General features: G+C 38.8%; 1 protein-coding gene across 2 annotated transcripts in view; it reads left to right on the forward strand.

Moving 5' to 3' along the window:
* RASGEF1A (RasGEF domain family member 1A) overlaps positions 1-13,978 on the forward strand; it is a 385,023-nt gene that overhangs the window by 260,440 nt on the left and 110,605 nt on the right. The window contains exon 1 of one of the 2 annotated variants that reach the window (XM_063434054.1): positions 3,060-3,461. The exons of the other annotated variant lie outside the window; for it this stretch is intronic. The gene's annotated coding sequence lies outside the window, so the exon portion shown is untranslated. Of the gene's footprint in view, positions 1-3,059; positions 3,462-13,978 lie in introns of those variants that run through there. 2 annotated transcript variants of the gene reach the window in all.

Here is a 13,978-nt window from a genome sequence, read left to right on the forward strand (position 1 = left end):
AGGGAAGCAGTTAAATGTTGAGACCCAATCCTCTATGTGTATTGTCATATAGAAATAAACCAATTAACTCACAGAAAGCAATACAAAGATGAAGAACACAGTCAGTATTAACGTGTAACAAATCCTCATGATATCTTTATAGACCATCGAGATATTCACAAACTTGCACAAATTTATTTTTTGTAAATAATACCAAGGTCCAGGAGAAAATTAATTATAGACTTGCTAAACCATAGAAGATTTTGACCCATCGATTTTTAATGGCTGAGCTTTTCTACCTTGTATATCTTTTGATAAAATGTTACGTCACATCAGTAAAAAAAAAAAAGTGCACCGGCTGCCAGTAGAGGAGGTCTGTTGGAGGAACTATAGATGAATGTTAAGGCAATTTTGAGGATTTAAAACTGTGGGAAAGCTGAAATAGAAATATACTGTTGATATATAGAGGCCAATATAGTAAATGTGTTATAGAAAATGTGTTTTAATAGCTATAATAAGAGAAGAAGAGCAGTAGGTTGGGGAAGAGTGAATGTGCTGTGTACAGACGGATTTAGTGATATGAACAGATATGTCACAGGCAGAACAAATCATTTTACATGTCAGTCAGGATTTTACATGTGATTTTAAAATGAATGTCAAGTGAAGGCTTTACAAGGCAAGGTAAGAAATTGATTTAAAAAAAAAAAAAAATACACTTCTAACATTATCTTTAACCCTGTATGCATTTATACAATTGCATGAAATCACTATACTCACAGATGAAAACACAATATATTATATCAAAATAAGCAGTTATGTTTTTGTTTTTATTTTTTAATGCCTGCAATGCCCAGTTAATAAAGGAAATTAAATCAATTTGTGTCTCATTCTATTAATTTTTGAGGGAGTAGCAGTGTCGCCTTACAATTCTGTCCTACAGATACCTGACATGTAAATATTGACCTGGTGACGTAATTGCTCATTTGCTAACTCTGTTAAATTATATTGTAGTAACGGGCTTTGCAATATGTCAGGTGTGCAGTTATTAGGCATTAGGCAGGGCTCAAAATGTAATGTCCTTTAAAAAAAGCAAGACCTAAAAATGACTTTTCACTGCTAGGTCAATGCAACACTGAACCACACAACACAAACCAATACTGAATGTCTACTCAAAAGGGATACATTTAATTTACCAATAACTAGCTGAGAGAGGAAATACTGAGCCCTGTTTTAGATATGTTCAGTCATATACGGTACTTTGCTACTTATGCTGTTTCATGAAAAGTCATGTAAAAATCTGGTGTTATCGGGAGTGAGGTTAAAGGTTATGTTTGAGCACTAAGTTCTGATACACTAGATATAACTATTTTAAATATACTATTTCCTGCTTAAAATATCAATATGTTTATAGAGATTTGTCTCGCAAGGCACTAAATATTTTATATCGTTTTATATTGTATAGGGTGATAATATAGTTTTTTCAGTTCTTCTGGTTTTATGTGTTTCCAAAGTTACGTAGTACTTATCATCCAGAATGGTATATGTTTTAGAACCAATGTCTATTGGCACACTTCCCAACAATCAGGAGAGGAGAATCGGTATAAAATCAGTACAAGGTGAGCAGGGTCCACAGGGGGCATCACCAGTGATGTGCCCCCTGCCTTCAGGACCATGCAGGGAGCGCTACTGAGCGCTCGTTGCATAGACCTTGTACCTGCTGCAGAAAGCAAGTGCAGCTCGGGGACATATATACATAGGATAGCAGGACAGGACCACAAAATCTAAACTGTCCACCAAAAATGGGAGTGTTGGGAGGCCTACTATATGTGGCCCTCCACATTTCATTAAACCACAACACATAATCCAGTAGTAACTGGAGGCCACATCCCTGCCCTAAAAATACTATTTGAGTTGCATACCCAATGTCTCTATAACCTCCATCCTGTGTGCGGAATAAAACAAAAAAATTAAAATAATTTGTATGTATTTTGTTTTTCAATAAAGTGAGAATTTAAAGTAAATTTAAAGGGCAGAATAGCCAAACTAATTAACAGAAATACAAATATAAAAAATAAGTCCTGCGCTCAAACTCCCACTTCTCCTAGGCAGCTATGACTATAGTCCACATTAGCCCCATACCATAAAAACTAAGAAAAGAGTTACTTGCACACTATCCCAAATCCCTATTTATATTTAGATCATAGGCGGTTTTTAGTTTCACTCCAGTGGCCACTTAAGTGTAAGCTCACCTGCCATGCTAAGGTAAACCACTTAGGTAAGTACTATGCTAACAATTCATCAATTCAATTTCTAACTAACAGAAATGACAGTTATCGTTTTCTAATTTGGTCTTAAATTAAAATTTGAATTCTCTGCAACTCACACTTTAGGGAATATCCCTAATATAACCTCCCATGTTTCTAAGTAGTAAATGCAGTGCTCCATATTAACACATCTGTAGAATGTGGAGTACATTTCTTGTGGGGCTGTACAATATGGCAAGCTTAATGCTCGATGGCCTAGTTTCTTAAAGAACATCTGGGTTGCATGTGTGGGAGGCAGGTAACCAGCACCATGTTATCATGCTGAATTTAATATATCATGGAGCTTTTATGATGACATGTCTGTCACCCGCTAGCAGACTGTGTAGCTGCCTATCCTGTAATAATTCTCTTATTTTATATGCATATGGAATCCAACAGTTAAAAGAACAGTGTGATAGATAGACACACAGACACAGACACACACACACACACATACATACATACATACATGTAGACAGGAGCTGTGTTCACTACGTCTAAATATCCTTTCATGATCTGTATAAATATGTACATCTCCATATGGCTCTCTCTGGATCTCATTAAACTCACTCTTCTTGTCACTCCTGGGATGCTCTTAACTCTGACTAGCTATAGGAGGGGGCATATTATATTCCTAGTGCATATGCTAGGATGTTGGTGGCCAATAAGGTGTGTCCTTTGATAAGGCAATTTCCAAGACTTGTGTAGTGTGTCTGCTGAGCACTGAGCTGAATTTCTGTGTAACATTGAATAAGCAGCTCCTTTTCTCAGAAATAAATTGCTCTGCACAGCCACAGAAGGGAAACTTGAGCTTCTTGTTAATGTGGTGTGAACAAGGATAGAGAAGGAGGAGGTCTGCAGAGGGACACAGGAGGAAAGTAAAGATATTCCAGTCTCCCAAACGCAAGGCAAAGAGGAGGACTTTTACCCTGAGCAAAAACCAAGACACACACAGAAGAGAGAGAGAGAGAGAGCATCTCTCTTTCTGGTATTTTTGAATCACACTGCCATATACAAAGGCTGCTCTCCATCCTTCTGTCCCCTGGTGCTTGCCATCACACAGAACCACAAAGTTTATCAGCAGGAGGATAAAGATGGGATTACTGGACCTCATCAGATGATGGGAAACAACTGGAAGAGGGATTTTACTAGAGATCATTGACCTGGATTCCAAACAAGGTAACATATTTCCATATACATTAGAAAATTATACACCCTGCAGTGCAGCTCTATGTGGGGGCCAATATGCACATTTAAGACTATTTAACCATTTCTCAGCCACAGGCCTCAATGTATTTAAAGCATGTGGGATTAAATTCATATTTTTTATATCACATCCTGAAATTACATTTTATTTACATGTTCTGGTAATAAATTGTCTGCTTGAAAACATTATTATAGGAACCAGCTGTCACTCAGGGAATATTCAAAGAACTGACAAATGGTGGTACTCTAGAAGCAATTCTGTGTGTGCTAATTCATGCTTTATTTAGTAAGTCGAGATACAGATATGTGGTATTATTTTATTTATTTAGAAGAAAATGTATGAACGCAACACTTTTCAACTTGGAGATATTCATTAAAAGCATTTTCCTTTTTTTTTTTTTTTCTCTTTTTTTTTTTTTTGCTGTGTCTGAAAAGCAGTATCAGATTTAACAGATTAAAGTGCTGTATTATCTGCACCATTGAAGACATTATTGCTGCACAAGGCATATTGTAAGCAACATTTGAGGATTTATCATATCCCAGGAAATATTAAACCCAGAATGCCACTGTTAAGATTCCATAAGGAATTGGGTAAAGTGTTGAGTAATTTTTACTGCCCGCACTATAGGTTTGCCTTAGTTTATAATCCTTTCAGCTGTGTGCCAGAAGGGCTACTGGTGTTTCAGCTTTCATGCAACAGAGTGATGGGCTTTGATTTTTTTTTCTTTTGCTTAATCACATATGAAAGAAAGTGGACATGCTTCTGTGATTTGTGAGTAGGTTGGATTTAAAGGGACAGACAGCTGAGAACAGGCCTCATGAAATTCTTCCTCCTTGTGGCATCTGTACTGCTTTCAACATATGTTACCCTTGAGGATATAGCATATGTGTACTTATTGATTGAAAGTGATACCTAAATCTATATAAACATGTTCTCTCGTGCAATTTTAGCTTGGCTTTTCCCATCAGAACCATATATAATTTTCCTTGGCTACGTTATACATTCTGCCTAATTATAGTGCATTATAGAATATATGCTGTATAAATTTAAAGATGTGCTTGCTTATCTTTTTATTTTATTGGGAGTATATGAATGTAAGGATTATATTCTTATGCCCCGAGCTCCTTGTCTGAAGCTTGAAGTCTGATATATACATTATTAATACCCCCTGATGTGCCTCATTTATATTCATTTACACAATTGTGTTGTTGATTACACACAGAGAATTGTGCAGGTCGGAAGCAACATGTGTCTATACCTACCCAATCTAATCTGATTAAGTGGACTTTGTTCTACTATCAGTTCTGCTGATAAGCAGGAGCAAGAAGCAAACATTTACAGGGTTATTTATGAAAGAGAGAATTCAAAGTGAATTTTAAATTTAAGGCCAAAGTAGCCAAACAGAAAAACATAATGGACTTAGAGAATGTGTCCAGTTTGTTTATTTTGACCTGAAGTTTGAAATCCACATTTAATTCACTTTGAGTTCTTACTTTAGTGAATAATCCTGTGTTGAAACACACACCGGCAAAGATGCCAGAACCCAAATCTCAGGAAAAAGGAACGCTAATCAATCCACTTATGCAGGGCTGCCACTAGGGCTGTTATCATAATTCTTGGGGTCACTTACAAACCCACTGACTTGGGCCCTGCACTCATACGCCCAGATACATACTTTTAGAGACAAACAGGCTACCAAATAGAGATACTCCAACACATGCTCCCAGTAGAGATGCAAACACATATCAATAGACAGGCATTCCAGACATTCTAACGTGATAAAGACACACAGATATACACTCACAGACATAAAAACTATTACACACAGGTGCAGATACACACTTCGAGGTACACACGTCCCATATACCAATACACTCCAATACACACTGCCAGGCAAACACGCAACATTAAACACATGTTCTGCTAAACATGCACACACAAAAACACATTCCCTACTACACATATACACACCATGCTACACACACATATATTGCTTATCACACACCCAGCTACACAAACACATGAACATTTTACTATACACACACTATATACATACTATTGGTACACACATATACACTGCTACACACACTGCAAAAACACTACCAACCACACACACATAGATTTCTACCTACACACCATGCTACACACATACACAATGTTACACAAATATAGTACTACACATGCACACTATTTACACATTAAAATGTATGTTTGTTTTTCCATGTTGTTTAGTTGGGAACAGGCAGCAGGTACATAAGCTTCTCTTCTAACCTCCCATGCAGGTTCCACGAGCACTGAGTGGAAGTGATATGACATCACTTCCTGCCAGCGCTGTTGCACAGGAGTGAAGAAGGGGCAATCAGGGTGGTCTTTTAAGGGGCCTGGTCTGCTGGAGTACCGTAATGTGGTTGTGGAACCCATTATTTGACCAGGCCCCTTAATGAAGTACTGTTACACCCTGATGGTGACCCTGCCCTTTTGCAACAAACTCAATAGGCTTCCTACGGTCACAGTGAGAAGATTTGATGGTGACATTTACGATGGGCCCGCTATTCTTTTAGATCTTGTAAGTTATTTGAATCAAATGTTTCAATAACTAGTTGCTGAAAGAAAGCACTACAATTTTGTGATCTTGCCTTGAAGATCAAGCATGGCTCCACCTCATATTGAAAGGATGTGGGACAATTTGTGGGATGTGACCTTTAACTGTGGCCTCAACTCCTTTATTTCTCTATTAATAAGACATTATAACTCTTCCTTAATGTAAGACAAAATTAAACATTTAGAAGTCTAATCCTCATACTGGCCTAGGGTGAAATGCATTGAAAATTTCCTACAACAATTCAATAATTTACATTTTCAATATGTAGAAATATTACTATGTATACATTGTGCCCAAACTATTTAACTTGGATAAAACATTACCATAGCATTACACCAGTAACTGTAAAATGATGAGTGTTGAAATAACATAGTTCCTTAATTCTCCATGCACTTACTATACTCCCAACATTGACCATGTTTGCCGGGAACCCTCACATCTCTAAAATTTTTTGAAGCAACTATTAGATCGACTACCTTGCTTAGTAACCAGGCCTTCTGACTCTTTATTGTGACATTCCAATACCCAAGAACAGTCATGTAAGTCTGACAAATCCCTAAAAAAAATATATGTAGCGGAATGCAGTAAGCCTGTCCTGTAACCTGCCTGTGTGATTGTATTCGGTATATTTTTCCTGTGTTAATTTTCCTATTCGTATGTTTTCTGTGTGAATTGTATGCTATTCGGTAGTTTCCATCCGTACCATATGCATATGGAAACTACCGAACGGAGGGACCACCCCAGAGAGAAGTGTGTTAGCAATTAAGGTTCACATATTTCCTAAACCGCAAGTTAACAAGCTCGTTAGGATTGTATCTGGGTGGCCGCCATTCGGCATGCGTACACGTGGCGGCGGCCATCTTACGCATGAAAATCTCAGCGGTGTTTGGTCGTCGAGTGTCTGGAACTCAAATCGGACACTCAAACAACCGAACACCGCTGAGACCTCCAGAGCTCCGTAACTACCGAACGGAGAGTCCTAACGAATCCCCATTCGGTAGAAACAAAGTACCGAATGAGGGAACCAATATCTAGGCGGATGGAAGTATGGATGGCAATTGTAAAAGTATGTTTTAACTGCCGAACGGAGACCGACCGCAGGGCCCAATCTTATGGAACCCTTTTCGGATACCAACTCGTGTGCGGTCGGTCAAACTTCACCTCCACGTAACTACCGAACCACTGGTCCGATCTGGGTGAATTTTGGATATAATAGTCACCCAGATCAGGGCTACCTAGCGGTACCCTAATATTAATGTTATGTGAGGGTTTAGGGGTACATCCAGGTTTGGGGTAAATTACTGTGTAAGTTAAGGGGATTATGAGTCACTCTGAGGGGAGGAGAGGTGTGGGAGGTAACAAGCACTGTATTGGTTACTGTCCTAATTAATGTGAATCCCTCCCTTGCATGGGAGCAGGCTTTATAAGAAACCCTGGAATAAACGATTGTCAGTTCTACTCCTGAAACTGTGTGTCGTCCAGTTATTGGGAGTGCTGTGGGGATATTGCTGTATCTTTTTACCTGCTGGAAACTCTGCTGTGGATTTACTAATGACTTGTTCCTGAGCCTCCCTAGGATCTTAAGTGGAGAATAGCTGTGAGAAATCAGCTCTCCGCTACAATATATTTAGACATTTTTACATCATCATCCTACATATGCTTGGATATTGTTTGTTTGCACCATAAGTTAGTGGTTTGTGATATCACAATGTCAGCTGATGATCGTATTGGTGATGTCATAAGCAGATATTGTGATATTTGTGTGCTTTAATGGTCTTAAAGGGATACTTAGCATGGGCTATACTTGTCTGAAAGTCATTCATGAAATAACCTCTGGGTACATTAGACTGTGTCTAACTGTGCCAGTGATGATGTTAAATGTGAATCTTTAAAAAGAGGTCCTATTACAATACTAAGAGTGAGACTTATTTATTATTAACCCAAAAATACTGGCATTTCTGACTCAAATGTGCAAATAAAAATGAATTATTGCAGGGGGTGGAGCAGGCTGTCGAGCAGATTACACGTGTTCCAGAGGAGCTCCGAGATACAGAGCCCTTTCATTAACGTTTAATCTCCCCACAAAATCAAAGGAACAGGGATTCTTATAGCATGTGGAAGGCGTCCAGACACAAGGGACCAGCAATGCCACCAGGTGGCTAAGAGAGTGGAGCTCGTTCTAGCCCCTAGAGCTTGCAGACCAAAAGAAAATGGCAGCACCCTGGATATATTGGATGTGGAGGAAGATGCTTAGGGCCTTAACACACAGTACACATCGATTGAGACCCTGACACTGGATCTTCACCGAGCTCATGTATCATTAAACCATCGCGTGGATGCTGTAACCACCGCAAAACGTACTCAGAACATGATGAGAATGCTGACAACAGTACTCACCTCCAAACACGCTATACAAGGCATTGTTGACATCCAGACCACATTTAAACTGGAGAAGCTTGTTCAGACCTCTGACTACCAAACTTTGTGCACATTCTGTACCTAATCTCTGGGCTTTACCCAGGAGCCTGTTTATAACTCATGGTGGTAAAACTCCATGATTTTTTTATGCCACTGCGACCAACTCTGTGCTTCTACTCTAACACTGGGACTGCAAGTTAATTCAGAACCAGAGGTCTCTACAAAGGTGCACATGACTCCACATACCTGGGACTTGTCCAAGATCGGACCTATTATGCCAAGTCTCCCATCTTGGGCTTAGGCACCTGTACAGCTCCATCAACCTCATTAGCCCACAGAGGACATATTGTCGTACAAGGACCTGAGGAGCCGGCGAGGTGTGGTCGGGAATTTAGCTGGCTGAATGTCATTTATTTTACCTGGGATTAATTTATGATTTTGGGTTGTAATAAATATGTGTTTTTGTTTTCATTAGTTCTGTGCAATGCATTGCAAACATCTACCAAACCTTCATTCAGTAATTATTTTAACTAGATGGGGAGATTTTAATTACTTTTTTTCAAGTATCATAGCCCATTATGGTGTAGTCAACATCAGTATTATTATATTATATTTTGTATTCTGCCTCAATGCATATATGTGGTGGACCATAGTGAGATGAGAAGCCTTTAACTAGTAATACTCTGTTGCTTACCAACAAATAGCCTTTGATTCTCAAGGAGATATCAACCCTGTTCCTTTGGTTAATACTTGTTTTAGATATATGCTAGTGATTAGACATGTGCAATTCGTTTCGGTCCGAATAGGAATTCGGACGAATTTCGGGCAATTCGGACATTCGGGTACTTCCAAATGTCCGAATTGCCGAGGTCCCGAAGTTCCGAAATTACAGAATTTCCAAAGTGTCGAAGTGCTGAAGTGCCGAAGTTCCGAAGTGTCAAAGTGCCGAAGCACAGTATTGCCGAAGTACTAATATACTCACCCAGTGAAAGAAGAAAAATGTTACATTGTATACAATTTTAAATAAAAAGTATACAAACATAGCCAGGATTCACCTGTAAGCATTTGCAACACTTACAACAATCAAGTAACATACATTCATATAAAATGTAAGTTACTTGGCCAGTCAGTGTAATGACAGGAATGAATAAGTAGATAACTCCCTAATTCCCACGGTGTTAGGGAGCTATCTACTAAAAGGCTGAAAGACCTAAATTGGTCTTTCTGCCAAATTTACAAATACTAAGTAAATATTACTTAGTATTAGTAAATTATGCCCCTACTCGCTATACCGCGAGTAGGGGCATGTCTATTAAACAGTGAGCAGCCTTTTTTGAGGCTGAAAAAAGAAGATTTTAGAAGAAAGAAAACATTGAATGGTAAGTTATTTTTTTTTTACAGGTTCTTAGTTAAAGGTCCCCCCCTCATTATTTTTAGGATGAGGGGGGTAGGTAGAGGGATCATTTGTTTTTTGGGGGGCTGACTAGGGGTTTGAGATCCCCTAGTCACCTGGGGGGGGACATTTTTTTTAGGGCCCCCACCCGCCGCTCCGGGGTGGGGGCCGGGGGGAGGATAATAGGTCCCCCCCATATTGGTATTTAGGGCCCCCACCCGCCGCTCAGGGGTGGGGGCCAGGGGGGAGGAAATTAGGTTCCCCGCTTATTAGTATTTAGGGCCCCCACCCACCGCTCAGGGGTAGGGGCCAGGGGGGAGGACCTTAGGTCCCCCCCTTTTGATATTTAGGGTCCCCACCCGCCGCTCAGGGGTGGGGGCCAGGGGGGAGGACCTTAGGTCCCCCCCTTATTAGTATTTAGGGCTCCCACCGCTCAGGGGTGGGGGCCAGGGGGGAAGACATTAGGTCTCCCCCCTTATTCCAATTTAGGGACCCCACCCGCCGCTCAGGGTGGGGGCATTTTGCCTTAACAAATCTAGCCTTTATTCAGTCTGATTAACACCACACGTCTATTCTTTAGCTTTGGGATCAAATGCCTTAATATGTTGTATTTTAGCGGTCAAGAGTGAGACACCTGTTATTAGTTAATTGGCACCAGTTCCCAGACTAATGATAGAAGCATGTAAATGATTATATTCAAAGCAATGAAGCATGTAACAATAATTGAATGCTCTTTGAGTGAGAAATACAATTACTACTACTAGCGCTGCATCTTAATCAACTATAGTGTTAATTAGAGGCAGAGTCCCTTTAAATTCATGCCATGAGCCACCAAACAGGTGATCAATGTGCTTTTCTATGTGATGTTAAGCTTATTTCTTGGCAAAGCTGCAGCAATCAACACACAATATAAGCTGGCCACTGCATAAGGAAATGTTTTATCTTTTTTATTATTCTTATATTTAATTCAGATGTATTACTAGTTGTAAAAATGCAAAATCAAGAGGATGTCCATTTTTATATATTTTTTTTAGCATCACAATTTGGTTTCATGAAAATCTGACTGCATGATGTTGTGCTTGTTTTTTTTTTAATTTGTAGAAGGATTGTCTAGCAATTATTTCACCCATACAAGCCAATTATTGCAGTGCTTTGTTATATATGTCTAAATAGAGTTTCTCTACATAGAATATCTTGCTCATAATTTCAGGATTTCTGAATGCCCAATGGGTTTTGGTTACCAACATTAATTACGGTACATTACATTACAAAATGTTATAGGAACAATAGGTTTATGAGAACCTTGGTCAAACGAGCTTACAATCTAAAGGAGATGAGGTATAAAAAAAAAAAACAATCGGAAGGGCGTCAAGGGGGATAGCAACCAAACAACTAGGTGGGAAAGTAGCAGAACTGGAGGTGAGAGTGGAGTGTGGTCCTTTAAGAGAGAGGTTTGTGAAATAGAAGATACTCTAGCAGGCAACGAGCTTTTCTGAAGAGATGTTTTTTTTGTTTTGTTTTTTTATTCTTTATTTATTTAAAGACAGGATGAAAAACACAGCACATTCGGAAGATACGTAAACTTTATACAGACACGCATTTATATATGTACAGCAACAATATTTATATATTTAAAGGTAGCGAATGCACTTCTGTGAACAGTAGAACATGAGTAATCTTTAAGTTGAGACAGTACAACGTGTCTTTGGCCAAACTCGGAAACGTACTATATCCAACAACCCGTCCTGGCTTTTTTTTTTTTTTGGAATTCTTTATTTTTGTTGTGCGGGTGGGTACATGGTTTAAACAGACGCCACAACAGCGTATTTCAATATTTACAAAAGTTATACAGTGGTATAAGAATTTGCACATTTTGTATGGTTTTGTCAAGCTTAACTAAGCAGTTATTGTGTCAGAGTAGGATTAAGTAGAATGAAATAGTATGAAACAACAGATAACAAACACTACATCAGCGTGGGTCAGGTTTTGTAAGAAACGTACAGTGGCATGGTTATTTGCGTATTTTCTTCTGACGGGAACAGTGTGTTTGTCAGGGTAGGGTTTGGAGGTCGTTGTGCAGCATGATCAGGCTTACTTAACGTATCGCTAAGGTACCAATTGATATATGAGTAAGTATTGCAGACTCGGTTTAGTACAAGTGTGAGCTGGGTCAATAACACCCTATAAATGACAGGTAATGGTATTGTAGAACAACGCTAGCAGCATCTTTACTTGTCCGTCCTAGCTTTTAATGTAAATGAAAGTAAAACTGTGTACTACCATACAAACATTATCATATAAAGGTAGGAAAGTTTGTCGATCAGGGGTCAGTACCCATTCAGGAATACCAAAGGGCCTTGTGATGAAGAGATGGGTTTTGAGGAAATTCTTAAATGACTGAAGACTAGGGGAGGGTGTGATGGGGTAGACAGTCACAGACTGTTTCAAAGGAATGGAGGCGCCCGCAAGAAGTCCTGAAGGTGCGTTAGTAGTAAAGAAAGTCACCTGCAGAGTGGATAGAGGCCATTTGGCAATGCCTCGAATGGACAAAAACACCTGAACAGAGAAGAGGGCTGCCTAAAGAATGATATTACCATGTTAGCCTGAAGTGAATGCATACCAAGCTGACTTGCAGCCCCTGATAAGAGCACTTTTAAAGAATTCCGTGCATGAACTTAAGGTCATGACTGCATTAGGCTTAGAGCAAGCAAGTCTTTTGATATGTTTGCACTATGCTGATAGCGGACATTGCATAACACTAGGGAACTAACCCACGATGGCAGGACAGTAGTTTGATATTGGAACCTGTGATTCTTGCGGGGGAGGGGAAGTATGTGCTCATAGTTTCACAAAGGTTAAACATACATCTCTTGTGTCACATGGGACCTGCATCAATATGGCAATGTTCTAAAGGTTTAATGGTGATTAGGTGATTCAGCTGCCAAATCCTGTGTACCATACAAATGTTTTGAATGCATAATGAGGATAAGGGAATGCATTTTTATGATGTAGCAGAGGTGGTGTCTTTTTGGTGTCATTTAACCCCGTAAGGACCAAACTTCTGGAATAAAAGGGAATGTCATGTGTCCTTAAGGGGTTAAACCAATATTATTTTTTTGGTGAAACTTACTGAAAACATTTTGCCAAAATCTGGACTAATATTCAAATATTGTGGACTCCTTCCACAATAGCACTTTGCTATCTCCTAATAGTGGGAGCTACAATATATCACACACTGTTTATTGGGACGTCTGATTTATCACATCCATTTTTACTGAAATGGAGCTGAAAGCACTGTGTGTAATAAATCTAGAATTAAGAATGACTGTTCATTAACATTTTCCAGGTAACCATAGCCACCCTAAATTAAGATATTGAAAAATGAAATCTGTACTCTTAGAATAGATTTATTCGACACATATATTTTGCTATAAATCAGCCAGATCTCTCTCAAGTTGTAAACATCATTTGCAGCTGTTATTGTAAATGAAACAGGCATCTAATTAGGGCTGTTACTGTGCATTCCTTCCAGCATGATTGGGTAATAACAGAGAACATCTACAATTTGGTTTTAAGGAACAGACAAACCACTTTGCATACAAATAGTTCATTTTCATAGAGGGAACCTTTCGCATTGGTATTTGAGCAGACTAATGTTGTGAAAACACATTGATCGCTTGAAAATTGCAGGCGTCCTTCCAGAAATTCTGTATATTTGCTGGCTTTCATTAAGTCTAGAGTTGAGTTTATTTATCATTCTTTATCTAGGTATAATATTGAACAGTTCTTTATTGCTTAACCAAAGTAGAACAAAGAATACAATATATTTTTTATTTTTTTACATTTAAACAAAACTAGGATCTATGCAAAGTGTTCTCAAAACAGTTGTTTGACATAGAGAGAGGGTAGTTCCTCTGTTGTATCATATGCATGATTCATACTGTAACAGACCAAGTGAAGTGTTTCTGGCAGTTTGAGACATTCATATTATGCTGGTGTAAAACCAAATAATTAAAGGGAAAATTTAGCTTTAAAAAAAATGAATATTTAAATGCACTTGAATGAGACAGTTGAAA

Source organism: Pelobates fuscus, chromosome 10 (genome assembly GCF_036172605.1).
Source record: "Pelobates fuscus isolate aPelFus1 chromosome 10, aPelFus1.pri, whole genome shotgun sequence".
NCBI lineage: Eukaryota > Metazoa > Chordata > Amphibia > Anura > Pelobatidae > Pelobates > Pelobates fuscus.